This window comes from Elephas maximus, chromosome 18 (assembly GCF_024166365.1).
Source record: "Elephas maximus indicus isolate mEleMax1 chromosome 18, mEleMax1 primary haplotype, whole genome shotgun sequence".
Classification (NCBI taxonomy): domain Eukaryota; kingdom Metazoa; phylum Chordata; class Mammalia; order Proboscidea; family Elephantidae; genus Elephas; species Elephas maximus.
Window position 1 is genome coordinate 1,478,919 of NC_064836.1, and position 26,128 is coordinate 1,505,046.

A 26,128-nucleotide genomic window follows, 5' to 3' on the forward strand; every position below is an offset into this window, starting at 1 on the left:
TTAGGTTAAGGATGAGGGTTAGGGTTGGGGTAGGTGTTTGGATTAATCTTAGGGTCAGGTTTAGGATTCTGGTTTAGAGTTCAGTTTAGATTCAGGGTTAGGGGTAGACTTAGGTTTAGGGCTAGGGTTAGGTTTAGCGTTAGTTTAGCTCAGGGTTAAGGTTTGAATGAAGTTAGGGTAGGTTTAGGGTTATGGTTAGGTTGAAATTTGGGTTAAGTGTGAGGGTTTGGTTTCGGGTTGGGGTTAGAGTTAGGGTTAGTGGTTCAGGTTAGGTTTAGGGTTAAGGTTAGGTTTAGGCTAAGCATTAGGGTTAGAGTTAGGGTTAGTGGTTAGTGTTTCAGTTAGGTTTAGGATAGGGTTATAATTAGGGTTAAGTTTAGGGTTACGGTAAGAGTTAGATTTACTTTTACAGTTAAGGTGAGGGTTTTGCGTAACTGTTACGGATAGGGTTAGGGCTAGGTTTAGGGTTAGAGTTGGGTTAGGGGTTAGGTTTAGGTTACGTTTATGGTAGGCTTAAAGTTAGGGTTAAGGTTAGGTTAGGGTTAGGGTCAGGGTTAGGATTAGAATTAGGTTTCGGGCGAGGGTTAGTGTCAGATTTATTACAAGGGTTAGGTTTAGGGTTACAGACGGGCCAAGGTTAAGGTTAGGGTTAGGTTTAGGGGTAGGATTAGGGCTAAAGTTAGGGTTAGCTTTAGGTTAGGGATAGGATGAAGTTTAAGATAGGGTGAGGGTTAGGGTTATGGCTAAGGTTTGGGTTAGTTTTCGGGTTAGTGTTAAGGTTATGTTTAGGGTTAGGGTTAAGTTTATGGGTTGTGTTTAGTTTTAGGGTTAGGGTTAGATTTAAGGTTAGGGTTAAGTTTAGTGTAACAGTTAAGGTTACGGTTTGTGTTAGGCATTGTGGTTGGGGTGAGGTTTAGGTTTAGGGTTAGGGTTGTGTATGCTTAGGATTATGGTTATGGTAAGGTGTTAGGGGTTAGAAGTGTAGTTTAGGGTTAGGGGTGGGTGAGGGTTCTGGTAAAGCATTGTGGTTCCGACCATGGTTAGGTTTGGTTTAGGGTTACGGTTAGGTTTATGATTAGGTTTCAGGTTAATGTTCGAGTTCGAGTTAAGGTTTGGGTTAGGCTTTGGTGTTAGGGGTTAGGGTTTTGGGTTAGGGTTAGGGTTATTGTTAGTGCTCAGGGGTTCAGGTTAGTGTTAGGGTTAGGGTTACGGATAGCATCAGGGTTAGGGTTGGGGATACGGTTAGGGGTTAGGGTGAGGGTTACGGTTCCTTTTACAGTTTAGGTGAGGGTTTAGGTTAAGTGTCATCATTAGGGTTAGAGTTAGGGTTATGGTTAGGTGTAGGGCAATATTTAGGTTTAGGTGCCGGTTTAGTGTTAGAGTCAGTGGTCAATTTAGGGTCAAGGTTAGATTTAGGGTTAGGGTAAGGTTTAGGTCTAGGGTTAGGATTAGGTTTAGGGTTAGGTTCAGGGCTATTGTAAGGGTTAGGTTTAGGGTTCCATTTGGACTAGCATTATGGTTAGAGTTATGTTCAAGGATAGGGTTTGGGTTAGGTTTAGGTTTAGGGTTAGGGTTTGGATGAAGTTTAGGATAGGGTGAGGGTTATTTTTATGGTTTGGGCTAAAGATTGGTTTTGTGTTCAGCTTAGTGTTAAGGTTAGGTTTAGGGTTCGGTTTTGGGTTAGGGGTTATGTTTAGGGTTTGGGTTACGCTTTGGTTTAGGGTTAGTGAAGTTTAGGTTAAGGGTGAGGGTTAGGATAAAGGTTAGGATTAGGTTTATGGTAAGGTGTTAGTGGTTAGAGGTGTAGTTTAGGGTTAGGGTTTGGGTGAGGGTTCCGGTTAGGAATTGTGGTTCTGGTCATGGTTGGGTTTGGTTTAGGTTTATGATTAGGTTTCGGGTTAGTGGTAGAGTTAGGGTGAGAGTTAGGGTTAAGGTTTGGATTAGGCTTTGGTGTTAGGGGTTAGGGTTTGTGTTAGAGTTAGGGTTATCGTTAGGGCTCAGGGGTTTCAGGTTAGTTTTAGGGTTAAGGTTAGGGATTGCATTAGGGTTAGGTTTGGGGGATACGGTTAGGGGTTAGGGTGAGGGTTACGGTTAGTTTTGCAGTTAAAGTGTGGGTTTAGGATAAGTGTTATGATTAGGGTTAGAGTTGGAGTTATTTTTAGGTTTAGGGTTAGGTGTAGGGGAAGATTTAGGTTTAGGTCCAGGTTCAGGGTTAGAGTTAGTGTTCTCTTTAGGGTCAAGGGTGCAGTTAGGGTTAGGTTAGGATTAGGTCTAGGGCTAGGATTAGGTTTAGGGTTAATTTCCGGGCTATTGTAAGGGTTAGGTTTAGGGTTACAGATGGACTAGCGTTATGGTTAGAGGTAGGTTTAAGGTTAGGGTTTGGGTTAGGTTTAGGTTTAGGTTTAAGGTAGCGTTAGAGTTTGGATGAAGTTTAGGATAGCGTGAGGGTTATTTTTATGGTTAGGGCTAGAGTTTGGGTTTGTGTCCAGGTTAGCTTTAAGGCTAGGGTTCAGGTTAGGGTTAGGGGTTATGTTTAGGGTTAGGGTTATGTTTTGGTTTAGGGTTAGTGTGAAGTTTAGGTTAAGGGTGAGGGTTAGGATAAGAGTTAGAATTAGGGTTAGGATTATAGTTAGTGTTAGAGGTTAGATTTAGGATGCTAACGTTAGGTTTATGGTTAGGGTTGGGTTAATGTTAGAGTTAGGGTTAGATTAGGTTTAATGTTCGTGTTTGGGTTAGGGATAAGGTTAGGGATAGCATTAGGTTTAGGGTTGGGGATACGGTTAGGGGTTAGGGTGAGGGTTGTGGTTAGGGTGTGGGTTAGGGTTAGGTTTACAGTTAAGGTGAGGGTTTAGGGTCAGTGTTATAGTTAGGGTTCGAGTTAGAGTTTGGGTTAGGTTTAGGGTGAAGTTTCAGTTAATAGTAAGGGTCAGGGTAAGGGTTAGGGTTAAGATTACAGTTAGGGTTAAGTTTAGTGTTAGGGTTAGGGTTAGGGTAGGGGTAAGGTTAGGGTTAAGGCTAGGTTTACGGTAAAGGGTAGGGCTAGGTTAGGGTTAGGTTTAGAGTTAGAGCTAGTACTAGGGTTTAGGGTAAGAGGTAGGGTCAGGTTTAGAGTTTTTGTTAGTTTTAGGGTGGAGTTAAGGTTAAGTTTAGCGTTAGGGTAAGTGTTAGGTTTAGGTCAGGGTTAAGGTTAGGGTTAGGGAAAGGGTTAGGTGTTCGTGGGAGGGTTAGTGTTAGGTTTACACTTAAGCTGTTGTTTTACAGTGTTACGGTTAGGTCAGGGTTGTAGTTAGGGTTAGGATGAGGTTTAGGTTTAGGGCTATATTTAGGGGATAGTTTAGGGTTTTTTAGGGTTAGGTTTGGTTTTAGGGTTAAGGTTAGGCTTAGGTTTATCTTGAAATTTATGTTAAGGATGAGGGTTAGGGTTAGCGTTAGGGTTAGGTGTTTGGGTTAAGGTTAGGGTTAGGTTTAGGGTTTGGGTTGGGGTTAGGTGTTTCGGTTAATGTTAGGGTCAGGTTTAGGGTAAGGGTTAGGGTTCGGTTTAGGATCAGGCTTACGGTTAGGGTTAGAATTAGGGTTAGTGGTTAGGCTTAGGCTTAGGGTTAAGGTTAGGTTTAGGCTAAAGATCAGGATTTGATTTCGAGTTAGGTGTTAGTGTTTCGGTTAGGTTTAGGGTAGGGTTATATTTAGGGTTAGGTTAAGAGTTAGATTTATGGTTACAGTTAAGGGGAGGGTTTTGGGTAAGTGTTACATTTAGGGTTAGGGTTAGGTTTAGGGCTAGGGCTAGGGTTAGGTTTAGATTTCGCGTTACAGGTTAGGGTTAGGTTTAAGTTTATGGTAGGGTAAAGTTAGGGTTAAGGTTTGGTTAGGGTTAGGGTCAGGGTTAGGATTAGGATTAGGTTTAGGGTGAGGGTTAGGGTCAGAGTTATTGTAAGGGTTAGGTTTGGGGTTACAGGTGGGCCAAGGTTAAGGTTAGGGTCAGGGTTAAAGTTAGGGTGTGCTTTAGATTAGGGATAGGGTGAAGTTTAAGATAGGGTGAGGGTTAGGGTTATGGCTAAGGTTTGCTTGAGTTTTCAGGTTAGTGTTAAGGTTATGTTTAGGGTTAGGAATAAGTTTATGGGTTCTGTTTACTTTTAGGGTTAGGGGTAGATTTTAGGTTAGGGTTAAGTTCAGTGTTACGGTTAGGGTTAGGTTTACGGTATGTGTTAGGCATTGTGGTTGGTGTGAGGATTAGGTTTAGGATTAGGGTTGGGTAGGGTTAGAATTATGGTTATGGTAAGGTGTTAGGGATTAGAGGAGTAGTTTTGGGTTAGGGCTTGGGTGAGGGTTCCGGTTAGGCATTGTGGTTCTGGTCATGGTTAGTTTTGGTTTAGGGTTAGGGTTAGTTTTATGATTAGGTTTAGGGTTAGTTTTATGATTAGGTTTAGGGTTAGTGTTAGAGTTAGGGTCAGGCTTTGGTGCTAGGGGTTAGGTTTTGGGTTAGGGTTAGGGTTATCGTTAGGGCTTAGGTTTTCAGGTGAGTGTTAGGGTTAGGGTTAGGGATAGCGTTAGGGTTAGCTTTTGGGGGTACGGTTAGGGGTTAGGTGAGGGTTACAGTTAGTATTGCAGTTAAGGTTAGGTTTTAGGGCAAGTGTTATGATTAGGGTTAGAGTTAGAGTTAGGGTTAGGTTTAGGGTTAGGTGCAGGGTAAGTTTTAGGTTTAAGTCCTGGTTTAGGGTTAGAGTTAGTGTCCTATTTAGGGTCAAGTTTAGAGTTCGGGGAAGGTTTAGGATTAGGTCTATTGTTGGGCTTAGGATTAGGGTTAGGTTCAGAGCTATTGTAAGGCTTAGGTTTAGGGTTACAGATGGACTAGCTTTACGGTTAGAGTTAGGTTTAAGGTTAGGGTTTGGGCTAGGTTTACGTTTACGGTTATGGTTAGGGTTAGGATTTGGTTGAAGTTTAGCATAGGCTGAGGGTTACTTTTAGGGTTAGGGCTAGAGTTTGGGTTTGTGTTCAGGTTAGTGTTATGGTTAGATTTAGGGTCCAGTTTAGGGTTAGGGGTTATGTTTAGTGTTAGGGTTAGTTTTAGGTTTAGGGTTAGTGTGAAGTTTAGGTTAAGGGTGAGAGTTAGGATTAGGGTTAGTGTTAGACGTTAGGTTTAGGATGCTACTTTTAGGTTTATGGTTAGGGTAGGTTTAAGTTTAGGGTTAATGTTAGGGTTAGTGTCAGATTAGGGTTACTGTTCGTGTTAGGGTTACAGTTAGGGTTAGGGATAGCATTTGGTTTAGGGTTAGGAATATAGTTAGGGGTTAGGGTGAGGGTTGGGGATATGGTGAGGGTTAGGTTTAGGTTTACAGTTAAGGTGAGGGTTTAGGGTAATTGTTATGGTTAGGGTTAGAGTTAGGGTCATGGTGAAGTTTCAGTTAATAGAGGGGTTCAGGGTTAATGTTAGATTTAGGGTTAAGGTTAGTGTTAGGGTTAGGTTTAGGTTAGGGTTAAGGTAGCGGTCGGGTTAGGGTTAAGACTAGGTTTACGGTAAAGTGTAAGGCTAGGTTAGGGTTAGGTTTAGAGTTAGTGCTAGGCTCTAGGGTTAGGGTTAAGGTCAGGTTTAGAGTTATTGTTAGGTTTACGGTTAAGGTTAGGGTAGAGTTAAGGTTAAGGTTAAGTTTAAGGTTAGGGTAAGAGTTAGGTTTACGTCAGGTTTAGGGTTAGGATGAGGGATAGGGTTAGGGTTAGGGAAAGGGTTAGGGTTTCGTGTGAGGATTAGTGTTATGTTTACATTAAGCTGATGTTTTTGGGTGTTACAGTAAGGTTTAGGGTTAGAGTTAGGTTAGGTTTAGAGTTAGGGCTAGAGTATGGTGATAGTGCTTTAGGCTTAGGTTTAGGGTGAAATTTAGGTTAAGGATGAGGGTTAGGGTTGGGGTAGGTGTTTGGATTAATCTTAGGGTCAGGTTTAGGGTTCTGGTTTAGAGTTCAGTTTAGATTCAGGGTTAGGGGTAGACTTAGGTTTAGGGCTAGGGTTAGGTTTAGCGTTAGTTTAGCTCAGGGTTAAGGTTTGAATGAAGTTAGGGTAGGTTTAGGGTTATGGTTAGGTTGAAATTTGGGTTAAGTGTGAGGGTTTGGTTTCGGGTTGGGGTTAGAGTTAGGGTTAGTGGTTCAGGTTAGGTTTAGGGTTAAGGTTAGGTTTAGGCTAAGCATTAGGGTTAGAGTTAGGGTTAGTGGTTAGTGTGTCAGTTAGGTTTAGGATAGGGTTATAATTAGGGTTAAGTTTAGGGTTACGGTAAGAGTTAGATTTACTTTTACAGTTAAGGTGAGGGTTTTGCGTAACTGTTACGGATAGGGTTAGGGCTAGGTTTAGGGTTAGAGTTGGGTTAGGGGTTAGGTTTAGGTTAAGTTTATGGTAGGCTTAAAGTTAGGGTTAAGGTTAGGTTAGGGTTAGGGTCAGGGTTAGGATTAGAATTAGGTTTCGGGCGAGGGTTAGTGTCAGATTTATTACAAGGGTTAGGTTTAGGGTTACAGACGGGCCAAGGTTAAGGTTAGGGTTAGGTTTAGGGGTAGGATTAGGGCTAAAGTTAGGGTTAGCTTTAGGTTAGGGATAGGATGAAGTTTAAGATAGGGTGAGGGTTAGGGTTATGGCTAAGGTTTGGGTTAGTTTTCGGGTTAGTGTTAAGGTTATGTTTAGGGTTAGGGTTAAGTTTATGGGTTGTGTTTAGTTTTAGGGTTAGGGTTAGATTTAAGGTTAGGGTTAAGTTTAGTGTAACAGTTAAGGTTACGGTTTGTGTTAGGCATTGTGGTTGGGGTGAGGTTTAGGTTTAGGGTTAGGGTTGTGTATGCTTAGGATTATGGTTATGGTAAGGTGTTAGGGGTTAGAAGTGTAGTTTAGGGTTAGGGGTGGGTGAGGGTTCTGGTAAAGCATTGTGGTTCCGACCATGGTTAGGTTTGGTTTAGGGTTACGGTTAGGTTTATGATTAGGTTTCAGGTTAATGTTCGAGTTCGAGTTAAGGTTTGGGTTAGGCTTTGGTGTTAGGGGTTAGGGTTTTGGGTTAGGGTTAGGGTTATTGTTAGTGCTCAGGGGTTCAGGTTAGTGTTAGGGTTAGGGTTACGGATAGCATCAGGGTTAGGGTTGGGGATACGGTTAGGGGTTAGGGTGAGGGTTACGGTTCCTTTTACAGTTTAGGTGAGGGTTTAGGTTAAGTGTCATCATTAGGGTTAGAGTTAGGGTTATGGTTAGGTGTAGGGCAATATTTAGGTTTAGGTGCCGGTTTAGTGTTAGAGTCAGTGGTCAATTTAGGGTCAAGGTTAGATTTAGGGTTAGGGTAAGGTTTAGGTCTAGGGTAAGGATTAGGTTTAGGGTTAGGTTCAGGGCTATTGTAAGGGTTAGGTTTAGGGTTCCATTTGGACTAGCATTATGGTTAGAGTTATGTTCAAGGATAGGGTTTGGGTTAGGTTTAGGTTTAGGGTTAGGGTTTGGATGAAGTTTAGGATAGGGTGAGGGTTATTTTTATGGTTTGGGCTAAAGATTGGTTTTGTGTTCAGCTTAGTGTTAAGGTTAGGTTTAGGGTTCGGTTTTGGGTTAGGGGTTATGTTTAGGGTTTGGGTTACGCTTTGGTTTAGGGTTAGTGAAGTTTAGGTTAAGGGTGAGGGTTAGGATAAAGGTTAGGATTAGGTTTATGGTAAGGTGTTAGTGGTTAGAGGTGTAGTTTAGGGTTAGGGTTTGGGTGAGGGTTCCGGTTAGGAATTGTGGTTCTGGTCATGGTTGGGTTTGGTTTAGGTTTATGATTAGGTTTCGGGTTAGTGGTAGAGTTAGGGTGAGAGTTAGGGTTAAGGTTTGGATTAGGCTTTGGTGTTAGGGGTTAGGGTTTGTGTTAGAGTTAGGGTTATCGTTAGGGCTCAGGGGTTTCAGGTTAGTTTTAGGGTTAAGGTTAGGGATTGCATTAGGGTTAGGTTTGGGGGATACGGTTAGGGGTTAGGGTGAGGGTTACGGTTAGTTTTGCAGTTAAAGTGTGGGTTTAGGATAAGTGTTATGATTAGGGTTAGAGTTGGAGTTATTTTTAGGTTTAGGGTTAGGTGTAGGGGAAGATTTAGGTTTAGGTCCAGGTTCAGGGTTAGAGTTAGTGTTCTCTTTAGGGTCAAGGGTGCAGTTAGGGTTAGGTTAGGATTAGGTCTAGGGCTAGGATTAGGTTTAGGGTTAATTTCCGGGCTATTGTAAGGGTTAGGTTTAGGGTTACAGATGGACTAGCGTTATGGTTAGAGGTAGGTTTAAGGTTAGGGTTTGGGTTAGGTTTAGGTTTAGGTTTAAGGTAGCGTTAGAGTTTGGATGAAGTTTAGGATAGCGTGAGGGTTATTTTTATGGTTAGGGCTAGAGTTTGGGTTTGTGTCCAGGTTAGCTTTAAGGCTAGGGTTCAGGTTAGGGTTAGGGGTTATGTTTAGGGTTAGGGTTATGTTTTGGTTTAGGGTTAGTGTGAAGTTTAGGTTAAGGGTGAGGGTTAGGATAAGAGTTAGAATTAGGGTTAGGATTATAGTTAGTGTTAGAGGTTAGATTTAGGATGCTAACGTTAGGTTTATGGTTAGGGTTGGGTTAATGTTAGAGTTAGGGTTAGATTAGGTTTAATGTTCGTGTTTGGGTTAGGGATAAGGTTAGGGATAGCATTAGGTTTAGGGTTGGGGATACGGTTAGGGGTTAGGGTGAGGGTTGTGGTTAGGGTGTGGGTTAGGGTTAGGTTTACAGTTAAGGTGAGGGTTTAGGGTCAGTGTTATAGTTAGGGTTCGAGTTAGAGTTTGGGTTAGGTTTAGGGTGAAGTTTCAGTTAATAGTAAGGGTCAGGGTAAGGGTTAGGGTTAAGATTACAGTTAGGGTTAAGTTTAGTGTTAGGGTTAGGGTTAGGGTAGGGGTAAGGTTAGGGTTAAGGCTAGGTTTACGGTAAAGGGTAGGGCTAGGTTAGGGTTAGGTTTAGAGTTAGAGCTAGTACTAGGGTTTAGGGTAAGAGGTAGGGTCAGGTTTAGAGTTTTTGTTAGTTTTAGGGTGGAGTTAAGGTTAAGTTTAGCGTTAGGGTAAGTGTTAGGTTTAGGTCAGGGTTAAGGTTAGGGTTAGGGAAAGGGTTAGGTGTTCGTGGGAGGGTTAGTGTTAGGTTTACACTTAAGCTGTTGTTTTACAGTGTTACGGTTAGGTCAGGGTTGTAGTTAGGGTTAGGATGAGGTTTAGGTTTAGGGCTATATTTAGGGGATAGTTTAGGGTTTTTTAGGGTTAGGTTTGGTTTTAGGGTTAAGGTTAGGCTTAGGTTTATCTTGAAATTTATGTTAAGGATGAGGGTTAGGGTTAGCGTTAGGGTTAGGTGTTTGGGTTAAGGTTAGGGTTAGGTTTAGGGTTTGGGTTGGGGTTAGGTGTTTCGGTTAATGTTAGGGTCAGGTTTAGGGTAAGGGTTAGGGTTCGGTTTAGGATCAGGCTTACGGTTAGGGTTAGAATTAGGGTTAGTGGTTAGGCTTAGGCTTAGGGTTAAGGTTAGGTTTAGGCTAAAGATCAGGATTTGATTTCGAGTTAGGTGTTAGTGTTTCGGTTAGGTTTAGGGTAGGGTTATATTTAGGGTTAGGTTAAGAGTTAGATTTATGGTTACAGTTAAGGGGAGGGTTTTGGGTAAGTGTTACATTTAGGGTTAGGGTTAGGTTTAGGGCTAGGGCTAGGGTTAGGTTTAGATTTCGCGTTACAGGTTAGGGTTAGGTTTAAGTTTATGGTAGGGTAAAGTTAGGGTTAAGGTTTGGTTAGGGTTAGGGTCAGGGTTAGGATTAGGATTAGGTTTAGGGTGAGGGTTAGGGTCAGAGTTATTGTAAGGGTTAGGTTTGGGGTTACAGGTGGGCCAAGGTTAAGGTTAGGGTCAGGGTTAAAGTTAGGGTGTGCTTTAGATTAGGGATAGGGTGAAGTTTAAGATAGGGTGAGGGTTAGGGTTATGGCTAAGGTTTGCTTGAGTTTTCAGGTTAGTGTTAAGGTTATGTTTAGGGTTAGGAATAAGTTTATGGGTTCTGTTTACTTTTAGGGTTAGGGGTAGATTTTAGGTTAGGGTTAAGTTCAGTGTTACGGTTAGGGTTAGGTTTACGGTATGTGTTAGGCATTGTGGTTGGTGTGAGGATTAGGTTTAGGATTAGGGTTGGGTAGGGTTAGAATTATGGTTATGGTAAGGTGTTAGGGATTAGAGGAGTAGTTTTGGGTTAGGGCTTGGGTGAGGGTTCCGGTTAGGCATTGTGGTTCTGGTCATGGTTAGTTTTGGTTTAGGGTTAGGGTTAGTTTTATGATTAGGTTTAGGGTTAGTTTTATGATTAGGTTTAGGGTTAGTGTTAGAGTTAGGGTCAGGCTTTGGTGCTAGGGGTTAGGTTTTGGGTTAGGGTTAGGGTTATCGTTAGGGCTTAGGTTTTCAGGTGAGTGTTAGGGTTAGGGTTAGGGATAGCGTTAGGGTTAGCTTTTGGGGGTACGGTTAGGGGTTAGGTGAGGGTTACAGTTAGTATTGCAGTTAAGGTTAGGTTTTAGGGCAAGTGTTATGATTAGGGTTAGAGTTAGAGTTAGGGTTAGGTTTAGGGTTAGGTGCAGGGTAAGTTTTAGGTTTAAGTCCTGGTTTAGGGTTAGAGTTAGTGTCCTATTTAGGGTCAAGTTTAGAGTTCGGGGAAGGTTTAGGATTAGGTCTATTGTTGGGCTTAGGATTAGGGTTAGGTTCAGAGCTATTGTAAGGCTTAGGTTTAGGGTTACAGATGGACTAGCTTTACGGTTAGAGTTAGGTTTAAGGTTAGGGTTTGGGCTAGGTTTACGTTTACGGTTATGGTTAGGGTTAGGATTTGGTTGAAGTTTAGCATAGGCTGAGGGTTACTTTTAGGGTTAGGGCTAGAGTTTGGGTTTGTGTTCAGGTTAGTGTTATGGTTAGATTTAGGGTCCAGTTTAGGGTTAGGGGTTATGTTTAGTGTTAGGGTTAGTTTTAGGTTTAGGGTTAGTGTGAAGTTTAGGTTAAGGGTGAGAGTTAGGATTAGGGTTAGTGTTAGACGTTAGGTTTAGGATGCTACTTTTAGGTTTATGGTTAGGGTAGGTTTAAGTTTAGGGTTAATGTTAGGGTTAGTGTCAGATTAGGGTTACTGTTCGTGTTAGGGTTACAGTTAGGGTTAGGGATAGCATTTGGTTTAGGGTTAGGAATATAGTTAGGGGTTAGGGTGAGGGTTGGGGATATGGTGAGGGTTAGGTTTAGGTTTACAGTTAAGGTGAGGGTTTAGGGTAATTGTTATGGTTAGGGTTAGAGTTAGGGTCATGGTGAAGTTTCAGTTAATAGAGGGATTCAGGGTTAATGTTAGATTTAGGGTTAAGGTTAGTGTTAGGGTTAGGTTTAGGTTAGGGTTAAGGTAGCGGTCGGGTTAGGGTTAAGACTAGGTTTACGGTAAAGTGTAAGGCTAGGTTAGGGTTAGGTTTAGAGTTAGTGCTAGGCTCTAGGGTTAGGGTTAAGGTCAGGTTTAGAGTTATTGTTAGGTTTACGGTTAAGGTTAGGGTAGAGTTAAGGTTAAGGTTAAGTTTAAGGTTAGGGTAAGAGTTAGGTTTACGTCAGGTTTAGGGTTAGGATGAGGGATAGGGTTAGGGTTAGGGAAAGGGTTAGGGTTTCGTGTGAGGATTAGTGTTATGTTTACATTAAGCTGATGTTTTTGGGTGTTACAGTAAGGTTTAGGGTTAGAGTTAGGTTAGGTTTAGAGTTAGGGCTAGAGTATGGTGATAGTGCTTTAGGCTTAGGTTTAGGGTGAAATTTAGGTTAAGGATGAGGGTTAGGGTTGGGGTAGGTGTTTGGATTAATCTTAGGGTCAGGTTTAGGGTTCTGGTTTAGAGTTCAGTTTAGATTCAGGGTTAGGGGTAGACTTAGGTTTAGGGCTAGGGTTAGGTTTAGCGTTAGTTTAGCTCAGGGTTAAGGTTTGAATGAAGTTAGGGTAGGTTTAGGGTTATGGTTAGGTTGAAATTTGGGTTAAGTGTGAGGGTTTGGTTTCGGGTTGGGGTTAGAGTTAGGGTTAGTGGTTCAGGTTAGGTTTAGGGTTAAGGTTAGGTTTAGGCTAAGCATTAGGGTTAGAGTTAGGGTTAGTGGTTAGTGTGTCAGTTAGGTTTAGGATAGGGTTATAATTAGGGTTAAGTTTAGGGTTACGGTAAGAGTTAGATTCACTTTTACAGTTAAGGTGAGGGTTTTGCGTAACTGTTACGGATAGGGTTAGGGCTAGGTTTAGGGTTAGAGTTGGGTTAGGGGTTAGGTTTAGGTTAAGTTTATGGTAGGCTTAAAGTTAGGGTTAAGGTTAGGTTAGGGTTAGGGTCAGGGTTAGGATTAGAATTAGGTTTCGGGCGAGGGTTAGTGTCAGATTTATTACAAGGGTTAGGTTTAGGGTTACAGACGGGCCAAGGTTAAGGTTAGGGTTAGGTTTAGGGGTAGGATTAGGGCTAAAGTTAGGGTTAGCTTTAGGTTAGGGATAGGATGAAGTTTAAGATAGGGTGAGGGTTAGGGTTATGGCTAAGGTTTGGGTTAGTTTTCGGGTTAGTGTTAAGGTTATGTTTAGGGTTAGGGTTAAGTTTATGGGTTGTGTTTAGTTTTAGGGTTAGGGTTAGATTTAAGGTTAGGGTTAAGTTTAGTGTAACAGTTAAGGTTACGGTTTGTGTTAGGCATTGTGGTTGGGGTGAGGTTTAGGTTTAGGGTTAGGGTTGTGTATGCTTAGGATTATGGTTATGGTAAGGTGTTAGGGGTTAGAAGTGTAGTTTAGGGTTAGGGGTGGGTGAGGGTTCTGGTAAAGCATTGTGGTTCCGACCATGGTTAGGTTTGGTTTAGGGTTACGGTTAGGTTTATGATTAGGTTTCAGGTTAATGTTCGAGTTCGAGTTAAGGTTTGGGTTAGGCTTTGGTGTTAGGGGTTAGGGTTTTGGGTTAGGGTTAGGGTTATTGTTAGTGCTCAGGGGTTCAGGTTAGTGTTAGGGTTAGGGTTACGGATAGCATCAGGGTTAGGGTTGGGGATACGGTTAGGGGTTAGGGTGAGGGTTACGGTTCCTTTTACAGTTTAGGTGAGGGTTTAGGTTAAGTGTCATCATTAGGGTTAGAGTTAGGGTTATGGTTAGGTGTAGGGCAATATTTAGGTTTAGGTGCCGGTTTAGTGTTAGAGTCAGTGGTCAATTTAGGGTCAAGGTTAGATTTAGGGTTAGGGTAAGGTTTAGGTCTAGGGTAAGGATTAGGTTTAGGGTTAGGTTCAGGGCTATTGTAAGGGTTAGGTTTAGGGTTCCATTTGGACTAGCATTATGGTTAGAGTTATGTTCAAGGATAGGGTTTGGGTTAGGTTTAGGTTTAGGGTTAGGGTTTGGATGAAGTTTAGGATAGGGTGAGGGTTATTTTTATGGTTTGGGCTAAAGATTGGTTTTGTGTTCAGCTTAGTGTTAAGGTTAGGTTTAGGGTTCGGTTTTGGGTTAGGGGTTATGTTTAGGGTTTGGGTTACGCTTTGGTTTAGGGTTAGTGAAGTTTAGGTTAAGGGTGAGGGTTAGGATAAAGGTTAGGATTAGGTTTATGGTAAGGTGTTAGTGGTTAGAGGTGTAGTTTAGGGTTAGGGTTTGGGTGAGGGTTCCGGTTAGGAATTGTGGTTCTGGTCATGGTTGGGTTTGGTTTAGGTTTATGATTAGGTTTCGGGTTAGTGGTAGAGTTAGGGTGAGAGTTAGGGTTAAGGTTTGGATTAGGCTTTGGTGTTAGGGGTTAGGGTTTGTGTTAGAGTTAGGGTTATCGTTAGGGCTCAGGGGTTTCAGGTTAGTTTTAGGGTTAAGGTTAGGGATTGCATTAGGGTTAGGTTTGGGGGATACGGTTAGGGGTTAGGGTGAGGGTTACGGTTAGTTTTGCAGTTAAAGTGTGGGTTTAGGATAAGTGTTATGATTAGGGTTAGAGTTGGAGTTATTTTTAGGTTTAGGGTTAGGTGTAGGGGAAGATTTAGGTTTAGGTCCAGGTTCAGGGTTAGAGTTAGTGTTCTCTTTAGGGTCAAGGGTGCAGTTAGGGTTAGGTTAGGATTAGGTCTAGGGCTAGGATTAGGTTTAGGGTTAATTTCCGGGCTATTGTAAGGGTTAGGTTTAGGGTTACAGATGGACTAGCGTTATGGTTAGAGGTAGGTTTAAGGTTAGGGTTTGGGTTAGGTTTAGGTTTAGGTTTAAGGTAGCGTTAGAGTTTGGATGAAGTTTAGGATAGCGTGAGGGTTATTTTTATGGTTAGGGCTAGAGTTTGGGTTTGTGTCCAGGTTAGCTTTAAGGCTAGGGTTCAGGTTAGGGTTAGGGGTTATGTTTAGGGTTAGGGTTATGTTTTGGTTTAGGGTTAGTGTGAAGTTTAGGTTAAGGGTGAGGGTTAGGATAAGAGTTAGAATTAGGGTTAGGATTATAGTTAGTGTTAGAGGTTAGATTTAGGATGCTAACGTTAGGTTTATGGTTAGGGTTGGGTTAATGTTAGAGTTAGGGTTAGATTAGGTTTAATGTTCGTGTTTGGGTTAGGGATAAGGTTAGGGATAGCATTAGGTTTAGGGTTGGGGATACGGTTAGGGTTTAGGGTGAGGGTTGTGGTTAGGGTGTGGGTTAGGGTTAGGTTTACAGTTAAGGTGAGGGTTTAGGGTCAGTGTTATAGTTAGGGTTCGAGTTAGAGTTTGGGTTAGGTTTAGGGTGAAGTTTCAGTTAATAGTAAGGGTCAGGGTAAGGGTTAGGGTTAAGATTACAGTTAGGGTTAAGTTTAGTGTTAGGGTTAGGGTTAGGGTAGGGGTAAGGTTAGGGTTAAGGCTAGGTTTACGGTAAAGGGTAGGGCTAGGTTAGGGTTAGGTTTAGAGTTAGAGCTAGTACTAGGGTTTAGGGTAAGAGGTAGGGTCAGGTTTAGAGTTTTTGTTAGTTTTAGGGTGGAGTTAAGGTTAAGTTTAGCGTTAGGGTAAGTGTTAGGTTTAGGTCAGGGTTAAGGTTAGGGTTAGGGAAAGGGTTAGGTGTTCGTGGGAGGGTTAGTGTTAGGTTTACACTTAAGCTGTTGTTTTACAGTGTTACGGTTAGGTCAGGGTTGTAGTTAGGGTTAGGATGAGGTTTAGGTTTAGGGCTATATTTAGGGGATAGTTTAGGGTTTTTTAGGGTTAGGTTTGGTTTTAGGGTTAAGGTTAGGCTTAGGTTTATCTTGAAATTTATGTTAAGGATGAGGGTTAGGGTTAGCGTTAGGGTTAGGTGTTTGGGTTAAGGTTAGGGTTAGGTTTAGGGTTTGGGTTGGGGTTAGGTGTTTCGGTTAATGTTAGGGTCAGGTTTAGGGTAAGGGTTAGGGTTCGGTTTAGGATCAGGCTTACGGTTAGGGTTAGAATTAGGGTTAGTGGTTAGGCTTAGGCTTAGGGTTAAGGTTAGGTTTAGGCTAAAGATCAGGATTTGATTTCGAGTTAGGTGTTAGTGTTTCGGTTAGGTTTAGGGTAGGGTTATATTTAGGGTTAGGTTAAGAGTTAGATTTATGGTTACAGTTAAGGGGAGGGTTTTGGGTAAGTGTTACATTTAGGGTTAGGGTTAGGTTTAGGGCTAGGGCTAGGGTTAGGTTTAGATTTCGCGTTACAGGTTAGGGTTAGGTTTAAGTTTATGGTAGGGTAAAGTTAGGGTTAAGGTTTGGTTAGGGTTAGGGTCAGGGTTAGGATTAGGATTAGGTTTAGGGTGAGGGTTAGGGTCAGAGTTATTGTAAGGGTTAGGTTTGGGGTTACAGGTGGGCCAAGGTTAAGGTTAGGGTCAGGGTTAAAGTTAGGGTGTGCTTTAGATTAGGGATAGGGTGAAGTTTAAGATAGGGTGAGGGTTAGGGTTATGGCTAAGGTTTGCTTGAGTTTTCAGGTTAGTGTTAAGGTTATGTTTAGGGTTAGGAATAAGTTTATGGGTTCTGTTTACTTTTAGGGTTAGGGGTAGATTTTAGGTTAGGGTTAAGTTCAGTGTTACGGTTAGGGTTAGGTTTACGGTATGTGTTAGGCATTGTGGTTGGTGTGAGGATTAGGTTTAGGATTAGGGTTGGGTAGGGTTAGAATTATGGTTATGGTAAGGTGTTAGGGATTAGAGGAGTAGTTTTGGGTTAGGGCTTGGGTGAGGGTTCCGGTTAGGCATTGTGGTTCTGGTCATGGTTAGTTTTGGTTTAGGGTTAGGGTTAGTTTTATGATTAGGTTTAGGGTTAGTTTTATGATTAGGTTTAGGGTTAGTGTTAGAGTTAGGGTCAGGCTTTGGTGCTAGGGGTTAGGTTTTGGGTTAGGGTTAGGGTTATCGTTAGGGCTTAGGTTTTCAGGTGAGTGTTAGGGTTAGGGTTAGGGATAGCGTTAGGGTTAGCTTTTGGGGGTACGGTTAGGGGTTAGGTGAGGGTTACAGTTAGTATTGCAGTTAAGGTTAGGTTTTAGGGCAAGTGTTATGATTAGGGTTAGAGTTAGAGTTAGGGTTAGGTTTAGGGTTAGGTGCAGGGTAAGTTTTAGGTTTAAGTCCTGGTTTAGGGTTAGAGTTAGTGTCCTATTTAGGGTCAAGTTTAGAGTTCGGGGAAGGTTTAGGATTAGGTCTATTGTTGGGCTTAGGATTAGGGTTAGGTTCAGAGCTATTGTAAGGCTTAGGTTTAGGGTTACAGATGGACTAGCTTTACGGTTAGAGTTAGGTTTAAGGTTAGGGTTTGGGCTAGGTTTACGTTTACGGTTATGGTTAGGGTTAGGATTTGGTTGAAGTTTAGCATAGGCTGAGGGTTACTTTTAGGGTTAGGGCTAGAGTTTGGGTTTGTGTTCAGGTTAGTGTTATGGTTAGATTTAGGGTCCAGTTTAGGGTTAGGGGTTATGTTTAGTGTTAGGGTTAGTTTTAGGTTTAGGGTTAGTGTGAAGTTTAGGTTAAGGGTGAGAGTTAGGATTAGGGTTAGTGTTAGACGTTAGGTTTAGGATGCTACTTTTAGGTTTATGGTTAGGGTAGGTTTAAGTTTAGGGTTAATGTTAGGGTTAGTGTCAGATTAGGGTTACTGTTCGTGTTAGGGTTACAGTTAGGGTTAGGGATAGCATTTGGTTTAGGGTTAGGAATATAGTTAGGGGTTAGGGTGAGGGTTGGGGATATGGTGAGGGTTAGGTTTAGGTTTACAGTTAAGGTGAGGGTTTAGGGTAATTGTTATGGTTAGGGTTAGAGTTAGGGTCATGGTGAAGTTTCAGTTAATAGAGGGGTTCAGGGTTAATGTTAGATTTAGGGTTAAGGTTAGTGTTAGGGTTAGGTTTAGGTTAGGGTTAAGGTAGCGGTCGGGTTAGGGTTAAGACTAGGTTTACGGTAAAGTGTAAGGCTAGGTTAGGGTTAGGTTTAGAGTTAGTGCTAGGCTCTAGGGTTAGGGTTAAGGTCAGGTTTAGAGTTATTGTTAGGTTTACGGTTAAGGTTAGGGTAGAGTTAAGGTTAAGGTTAAGTTTAAGGTTAGGGTAAGAGTTAGGTTTACGTCAGGTTTAGGGTTAGGATGAGGGATAGGGTTAGGGTTAGGGAAAGGGTTAGGGTTTCGTGTGAGGATTAGTGTTATGTTTACATTAAGCTGATGTTTTTGGGTGTTACAGTAAGGTTTAGGGTTAGAGTTAGGTTAGGTTTAGAGTTAGGGCTAGAGTATGGCGATAGTGCTTTAGGCTTAGGTTTAGGGTGAAATTTAGGTTAAGGATGAGGGTTAGGGTTGGGGTAGGTGTTTGGATTAATCTTAGGGTCAGGTTTAGGGTTCTGGTTTAGAGTTCAGTTTAGATTCAGGGTTAGGGGTAGACTTAGGTTTAGGGCTAGGGTTAGGTTTAGCGTTAGTTTAGCTCAGGGTTAAGGTTTGAATGAAGTTAGGGTAGGTTTAGGGTTATGGTTAGGTTGAAATTTGGGTTAAGTGTGAGGGTTTGGTTTCGGGTTGGGGTTAGAGTTAGGGTTAGTGGTTCAGGTTAGGTTTAGGGTTAAGGTTAGGTTTAGGCTAAGCATTAGGGTTAGAGTTAGGGTTAGTGGTTAGTGTGTCAGTTAGGTTTAGGATAGGGTTATAATTAGGGTTAAGTTTAGGGTTACGGTAAGAGTTAGATTTACTTTTACAGTTAAGGTGAGGGTTTTGCGTAACTGTTACGGATAGGGTTAGGGCTAGGTTTAGGGTTAGAGTTGGGTTAGGGGTTAGGTTTAGGTTAAGTTTATGGTAGGCTTAAAGTTAGGGTTAAGGTTAGGTTAGGGTTAGGGTCAGGGTTAGGATTAGAATTAGGTTTCGGGCGAGGGTTAGTGTCAGATTTATTACAAGGGTTAGGTTTAGGGTTACAGACGGGCCAAGGTTAAGGTTAGGGTTAGGTTTAGGGGTAGGATTAGGGCTAAAGTTAGGGTTAGCTTTAGGTTAGGGATAGGATGAAGTTTAAGATAGGGTGAGGGTTAGGGTTATGGCTAAGGTTTGGGTTAGTTTTCGGGTTAGTGTTAAGGTTATGTTTAGGGTTAGGGTTAAGTTTATGGGTTGTGTTTAGTTTTAGGGTTAGGGTTAGATTTAAGGTTAGGGTTAAGTTTAGTGTAACAGTTAAGGTTACGGTTTGTGTTAGGCATTGTGGTTGGGGTGAGGTTTAGGTTTAGGGTTAGGGTTGTGTATGCTTAGGATTATGGTTATGGTAAGGTGTTAGGGGTTAGAAGTGTAGTTTAGGGTTAGGGGTGGGTGAGGGTTCTGGTAAAGCATTGTGGTTCCGACCATGGTTAGGTTTGGTTTAGGGTTACGGTTAGGTTTATGATTAGGTTTCAGGTTAATGTTCGAGTTCGAGTTAAGGTTTGGGTTAGGCTTTGGTGTTAGGGGTTAGGGTTTTGGGTTAGGGTTAGGGTTATTGTTAGTGCTCAGGGGTTCAGGTTAGTGTTAGGGTTAGGGTTACGGATAGCATCAGGGTTAGGGTTGGGGATACGGTTAGGGGTTAGGGTGAGGGTTACGGTTCCTTTTACAGTTTAGGTGAGGGTTTAGGTTAAGTGTCATCATTAGGGTTAGAGTTAGGGTTATGGTTAGGTGTAGGGCAATATTTAGGTTTAGGTGCCGGTTTAGTGTTAGAGTCAGTGGTCAATTTAGGGTCAAGGTTAGATTTAGGGTTAGGGTAAGGTTTAGGTCTAGGGTAAGGATTAGGTTTAGGGTTAGGTTCAGGGCTATTGTAAGGGTTAGGTTTAGGGTTCCATTTGGACTAGCATTATGGTTAGAGTTATGTTCAAGGATAGGGTTTGGGTTAGGTTTAGGTTTAGGGTTAGGGTTTGGATGAAGTTTAGGATAGGGTGAGGGTTATTTTTATGGTTTGGGCTAAAGATTGGTTTTGTGTTCAGCTTAGTGTTAAGGTTAGGTTTAGGGTTCGGTTTTGGGTTAGGGGTTATGTTTAGGGTTTGGGTTACGCTTTGGTTTAGGGTTAGTGAAGTTTAGGTTAAGGGTGAGGGTTAGGATAAAGGTTAGGATTAGGTTTATGGTAAGGTGTTAGTGGTTAGAGGTGTAGTTTAGGGTTAGGGTTTGGGTGAGGGTTCCGGTTAGGAATTGTGGTTCTGGTCATGGTTGGGTTTGGTTTAGGTTTATGATTAGGTTTCGGGTTAGTGGTAGAGTTAGGGTGAGAGTTAGGGTTAAGGTTTGGATTAGGCTTTGGTGTTAGGGGTTAGGGTTTGTGTTAGAGTTAGGGTTATCGTTAGGGCTCAGGGGTTTCAGGTTAGTTTTAGGGTTAAGGTTAGGGATTGCATTAGGGTTAGGTTTGGGGGATACGGTTAGGGGTTAGGGTGAGGGTTACGGTTAGTTTTGCAGTTAAAGTGTGGGTTTAGGATAAGTGTTATGATTAGGGTTAGAGTTGGAGTTATTTTTAGGTTTAGGGTTAGGTGTAGGGGAAGATTTAGGTTTAGGTCCAGGTTCAGGGTTAGAGTTAGTGTTCTCTTTAGGGTCAAGGGTGCAGTTAGGGTTAGGTTAGGATTAGGTCTAGGGCTAGGATTAGGTTTAGGGTTAATTTCCGGGCTATTGTAAGGGTTAGGTTTAGGGTTACAGATGGACTAGCGTTATGGTTAGAGGTAGGTTTAAGGTTAGGGTTTGGGTTAGGTTTAGGTTTAGGTTTAAGGTAGCGTTAGAGTTTGGATGAAGTTTAGGATAGCGTGAGGGTTATTTTTATGGTTAGGGCTAGAGTTTGGGTTTGTGTCCAGGTTAGCTTTAAGGCTAGGGTTCAGGTTAGGGTTAGGGGTTATGTTTAGGGTTAGGGTTATGTTTTGGTTTAGGGTTAGTGTGAAGTTTAGGTTAAGGGTGAGGGTTAGGATAAGAGTTAGAATTAGGGTTAGGATTATAGTTAGTGTTAGAGGTTAGATTTAGGATGCTAACGTTAGGTTTATGGTTAGGGTTGGGTTAATGTTAGAGTTAGGGTTAGATTAGGTTTAATGTTCGTGTTTGGGTTAGGGATAAGGTTAGGGATAGCATTAGGTTTAGGGTTGGGGATACGGTTAGGGGTTAGGGTGAGGGTTGTGGTTAGGGTGTGGGTTAGGGTTAGGTTTACAGTTAAGGTGAGGGTTTAGGGTCAGTGTTATAGTTAGGGTTCGAGTTAGAGTTTGGGTTAGGTTTAGGGTGAAGTTTCAGTTAATAGTAAGGGTCAGGGTAAGGGTTAGGGTTAAGATTACAGTTAGGGTTAAGTTTAGTGTTAGGGTTAGGGTTAGGGTAGGGGTAAGGTTAGGGTTAAGGCTAGGTTTACGGTAAAGGGTAGGGCTAGGTTAGGGTTAGGTTTAGAGTTAGAGCTAGTACTAGGGTTTAGGGTAAGAGGTAGGGTCAGGTTTAGAGTTTTTGTTAGTTTTAGGGTGGAGTTAAGGTTAAGTTTAGCGTTAGGGTAAGTGTTAGGTTTAGGTCAGGGTTAAGGTTAGGGTTAGGGAAAGGGTTAGGTGTTCGTGGGAGGGTTAGTGTTAGGTTTACACTTAAGCTGTTGTTTTACAGTGTTACGGTTAGGTCAGGGTTGTAGTTAGGGTTAGGATGAGGTTTAGGTTTAGGGCTATATTTAGGGGATAGTTTAGGGTTTTTTAGGGTTAGGTTTGGTTTTAGGGTTAAGGTTAGGCTTAGGTTTATCTTGAAATTTATGTTAAGGATGAGGGTTAGGGTTAGCGTTAGGGTTAGGTGTTTGGGTTAAGGTTAGGGTTAGGTTTAGGGTTTGGGTTGGGGTTAGGTGTTTCGGTTAATGTTAGGGTCAGGTTTAGGGTAAGGGTTAGGGTTCGGTTTAGGATCAGGCTTACGGTTAGGGTTAGAATTAGGGTTAGTGGTTAGGCTTAGGCTTAGGGTTAAGGTTAGGTTTAGGCTAAAGATCAGGATTTGATTTCGAGTTAGGTGTTAGTGTTTCGGTTAGGTTTAGGGTAGGGTTATATTTAGGGTTAGGTTAAGAGTTAGATTTATGGTTACAGTTAAGGGGAGGGTTTTGGGTAAGTGTTACATTTAGGGTTAGGGTTAGGTTTAGGGCTAGGGCTAGGGTTAGGTTTAGATTTCGCGTTACAGGTTAGGGTTAGGTTTAAGTTTATGGTAGGGTAAAGTTAGGGTTAAGGTTTGGTTAGGGTTAGGGTCAGGGTTAGGATTAGGATTAGGTTTAGGGTGAGGGTTAGGGTCAGAGTTATTGTAAGGGTTAGGTTTGGGGTTACAGGTGGGCCAAGGTTAAGGTTAGGGTCAGGGTTAAAGTTAGGGTGTGCTTTAGATTAGGGATAGGGTGAAGTTTAAGATAGGGTGAGGGTTAGGGTTATGGCTAAGGTTTGCTTGAGTTTTCAGGTTAGTGTTAAGGTTATGTTTAGGGTTAGGAATAAGTTTATGGGTTCTGTTTACTTTTAGGGTTAGGGGTAGATTTTAGGTTAGGGTTAAGTTCAGTGTTACGGTTAGGGTTAGGTTTACGGTATGTGTTAGGCATTGTGGTTGGTGTGAGGATTAGGTTTAGGATTAGGGTTGGGTAGTGTTAGAATTATGGTTATGGTAAGGTGTTAGGGATTAGAGGAGTAGTTTTGGGTTAGGGCTTGGGTGAGGGTTCCGGTTAGGCATTGTGGTTCTGGTCATGGTTAGTTTTGGTTTAGGGTTAGGGTTAGTTTTATGATTAGGTTTAGGGTTAGTTTTATGATTAGGTTTAGGGTTAGTGTTAGAGTTAGGGTCAGGCTTTGGTGCTAGGGGTTAGGTTTTGGGTTAGGGTTAGGGTTATCGTTAGGGCTTAGGTTTTCAGGTGAGTGTTAGGGTTAGGGTTAGGGATAGCGTTAGGGTTAGCTTTTGGGGGTACGGTTAGGGGTTAGGTGAGGGTTACAGTTAGTATTGCAGTTAAGGTTAGGTTTTAGGGCAAGTGTTATGATTAGGGTTAGAGTTAGAGTTAGGGTTAGGTTTAGGGTTAGGTGCAGGGTAAGTTTTAGGTTTAAGTCCTGGTTTAGGGTTAGAGTTAGTGTCCTATTTAGGGTCAAGTTTAGAGTTCGGGGAAGGTTTAGGATTAGGTCTATTGTTGGGCTTAGGATTAGGGTTAGGTTCAGAGCTATTGTAAGGCTTAGGTTTAGGGTTACAGATGGACTAGCTTTACGGTTAGAGTTAGGTTTAAGGTTAGGGTTTGGGCTAGGTTTACGTTTACGGTTATGGTTAGGGTTAGGATTTGGTTGAAGTTTAGCATAGGCTGAGGGTTACTTTTAGGGTTAGGGCTAGAGTTTGGGTTTGTGTTCAGGTTAGTGTTATGGTTAGATTTAGGGTCCAGTTTAGGGTTAGGGGTTATGTTTAGTGTTAGGGTTAGTTTTAGGTTTAGGGTTAGTGTGAAGTTTAGGTTAAGGGTGAGAGTTAGGATTAGGGTTAGTGTTAGACGTTAGGTTTAGGATGCTACTTTTAGGTTTATGGTTAGGGTAGGTTTAAGTTTAGGGTTAATGTTAGGGTTAGTGTCAGATTAGGGTTACTGTTCGTGTTAGGGTTACAGTTAGGGTTAGGGATAGCATTTGGTTTAGGGTTAGGAATATAGTTAGGGGTTAGGGTGAGGGTTGGGGATATGGTGAGGGTTAGGTTTAGGTTTACAGTTAAGGTGAGGGTTTAGGGTAATTGTTATGGTTAGGGTTAGAGTTAGGGTCATGGTGAAGTTTCAGTTAATAGAGGGGTTCAGGGTTAATGTTAGATTTAGGGTTAAGGTTAGTGTTAGGGTTAGGTTTAGGTTAGGGTTAAGGTAGCGGTCGGGTTAGGGTTAAGACTAGGTTTACGGTAAAGTGTAAGGCTAGGTTAGGGTTAGGTTTAGAGTTAGTGCTAGGCTCTAGGGTTAGGGTTAAGGTCAGGTTTAGAGTTATTGTTAGGTTTACGGTTAAGGTTAGGGTAGAGTTAAGGTTAAGGTTAAGTTTAAGGTTAGGGTAAGAGTTAGGTTTACGTCAGGTTTAGGGTTAGGATGAGGGATAGGGTTAGGGTTAGGGAAAGGGTTAGGGTTTCGTGTGAGGATTAGTGTTATGTTTACATTAAGCTGATGTTTTTGGGTGTTACAGTAAGGTTTAGGGTTAGAGTTAGGTTAGGTTTAGAGTTAGGGCTAGAGTATGGTGATAGTGCTTTAGGCTTAGGTTTAGGGTGAAATTTAGGTTAAGGATGAGGGTTAGGGTTGGGGTAGGTGTTTGGATTAATCTTAGGGTCAGGTTTAGGGTTCTGGTTTAGAGTTCAGTTTAGATTCAGGGTTAGGGGTAGACTTAGGTTTAGGGCTAGGGTTAGGTTTAGCGTTAGTTTAGCTCAGGGTTAAGGTTTGAATGAAGTTAGGGTAGGTTTAGGGTTATGGTTAGGTTGAAATTTGGGTTAAGTGTGAGGGTTTGGTTTCGGGTTGGGGTTAGAGTTAGGGTTAGTGGTTCAGGTTAGGTTTAGGGTTAAGGTTAGGTTTAGGCTAAGCATTAGGGTTAGAGTTAGGGTTAGTGGTTAGTGTGTCAGTTAGGTTTAGGATAGGGTTATAATTAGGGTTAAGTTTAGGGTTACGGTAAGAGTTAGATTTACTTTTACAGTTAAGGTGAGGGTTTTGCGTAACTGTTACGGATAGGGTTAGGGCTAGGTTTAGGGTTAGAGTTGGGTTAGGGGTTAGGTTTAGGTTAAGTTTATGGTAGGCTTAAAGTTAGGGTTAAGGTTAGGTTAGGGTTAGGGTCAGGGTTAGGATTAGAATTAGGTTTCGGGCGAGGGTTAGTGTCAGATTTATTACAAGGGTTAGGTTTAGGGTTACAGACGGGCCAAGGTTAAGGTTAGGGTTAGGTTTAGGGGTAGGATTAGGGCTAAAGTTAGGGTTAGCTTTAGGTTAGGGATAGGATGAAGTTTAAGATAGGGTGAGGGTTAGGGTTATGGCTAAGGTTTGGGTTAGTTTTCGGGTTAGTGTTAAGGTTATGTTTAGGGTTAGGGTTAAGTTTATGGGTTGTGTTTAGTTTTAGGGTTAGGGTTAGATTTAAGGTTAGGGTTAAGTTTAGTGTAACAGTTAAGGTTACGGTTTGTGTTAGGCATTGTGGTTGGGGTGAGGTTTAGGTTTAGGGTTAGGGTTGTGTATGCTTAGGATTATGGTTATGGTAAGGTGTTAGGGGTTAGAAGTGTAGTTTAGGGTTAGGGGTGGGTGAGGGTTCTGGTAAAGCATTGTGGTTCCGACCATGGTTAGGTTTGGTTTAGGGTTACGGTTAGGTTTATGATTAGGTTTCAGGTTAATGTTCGAGTTCGAGTTAAGGTTTGGGTTAGGCTTTGGTGTTAGGGGTTAGGGTTTTGGGTTAGGGTTAGGGTTATTGTTAGTGCTCAGGGGTTCAGGTTAGTGTTAGGGTTAGGGTTACGGATAGCATCAGGGTTAGGGTTGGGGATACGGTTAGGGGTTAGGGTGAGGGTTACGGTTCCTTTTACAGTTTAGGTGAGGGTTTAGGTTAAGTGTCATCATTAGGGTTAGAGTTAGGGTTATGGTTAGGTGTAGGGCAATATTTAGGTTTAGGTGCCGGTTTAGTGTTAGAGTCAGTGGTCAATTTAGGGTCAAGGTTAGATTTAGGGTTAGGGTAAGGTTTAGGTCTAGGGTAAGGATTAGGTTTAGGGTTAGGTTCAGGGCTATTGTAAGGGTTAGGTTTAGGGTTCCATTTGGACTAGCATTATGGTTAGAGTTATGTTCAAGGATAGGGTTTGGGTTAGGTTTAGGTTTAGGGTTAGGGTTTGGATGAAGTTTAGGATAGGGTGAGGGTTATTTTTATGGTTTGGGCTAAAGATTGGTTTTGTGTTCAGCTTAGTGTTAAGGTTAGGTTTAGGGTTCGGTTTTGGGTTAGGGGTTATGTTTAGGGTTTGGGTTACGCTTTGGTTTAGGGTTAGTGAAGTTTAGGTTAAGGGTGAGGGTTAGGATAAAGGTTAGGATTAGGTTTATGGTAAGGTGTTAGTGGTTAGAGGTGTAGTTTAGGGTTAGGGTTTGGGTGAGGGTTCCGGTTAGGAATTGTGGTTCTGGTCATGGTTGGGTTTGGTTTAGGTTTATGATTAGGTTTCGGGTTAGTGGTAGAGTTAGGGTGAGAGTTAGGGTTAAGGTTTGGATTAGGCTTTGGTGTTAGGGGTTAGGGTTTGTGTTAGAGTTAGGGTTATCGTTAGGGCTCAGGGGTTTCAGGTTAGTTTTAGGGTTAAGGTTAGGGATTGCATTAGGGTTAGGTTTGGGGGATACGGTTAGGGGTTAGGGTGAGGGTTACGGTTAGTTTTGCAGTTAAAGTGTGGGTTTAGGATAAGTGTTATGATTAGGGTTAGAGTTGGAGTTATTTTTAGGTTTAGGGTTAGGTGTAGGGGAAGATTTAGGTTTAGGTCCAGGTTCAGGGTTAGAGTTAGTGTTCTCTTTAGGGTCAAGGGTGCAGTTAGGGTTAGGTTAGGATTAGGTCTAGGGCTAGGATTAGGTTTAGGGTTAATTTCCGGGCTATTGTAAGGGTTAGGTTTAGGGTTACAGATGGACTAGCGTTATGGTTAGAGGTAGGTTTAAGGTTAGGGTTTGGGTTAGGTTTAGGTTTAGGTTTAAGGTAGCGTTAGAGTTTGGATGAAGTTTAGGATAGCGTGAGGGTTATTTTTATGGTTAGGGCTAGAGTTTGGGTTTGTGTCCAGGTTAGCTTTAAGGCTAGGGTTCAGGTTAGGGTTAGGGGTTATGTTTAGGGTTAGGGTTATGTTTTGGTTTAGGGTTAGTGTGAAGTTTAGGTTAAGGGTGAGGGTTAGGATAAGAGTTAGAATTAGGGTTAGGATTATAGTTAGTGTTAGAGGTTAGATTTAG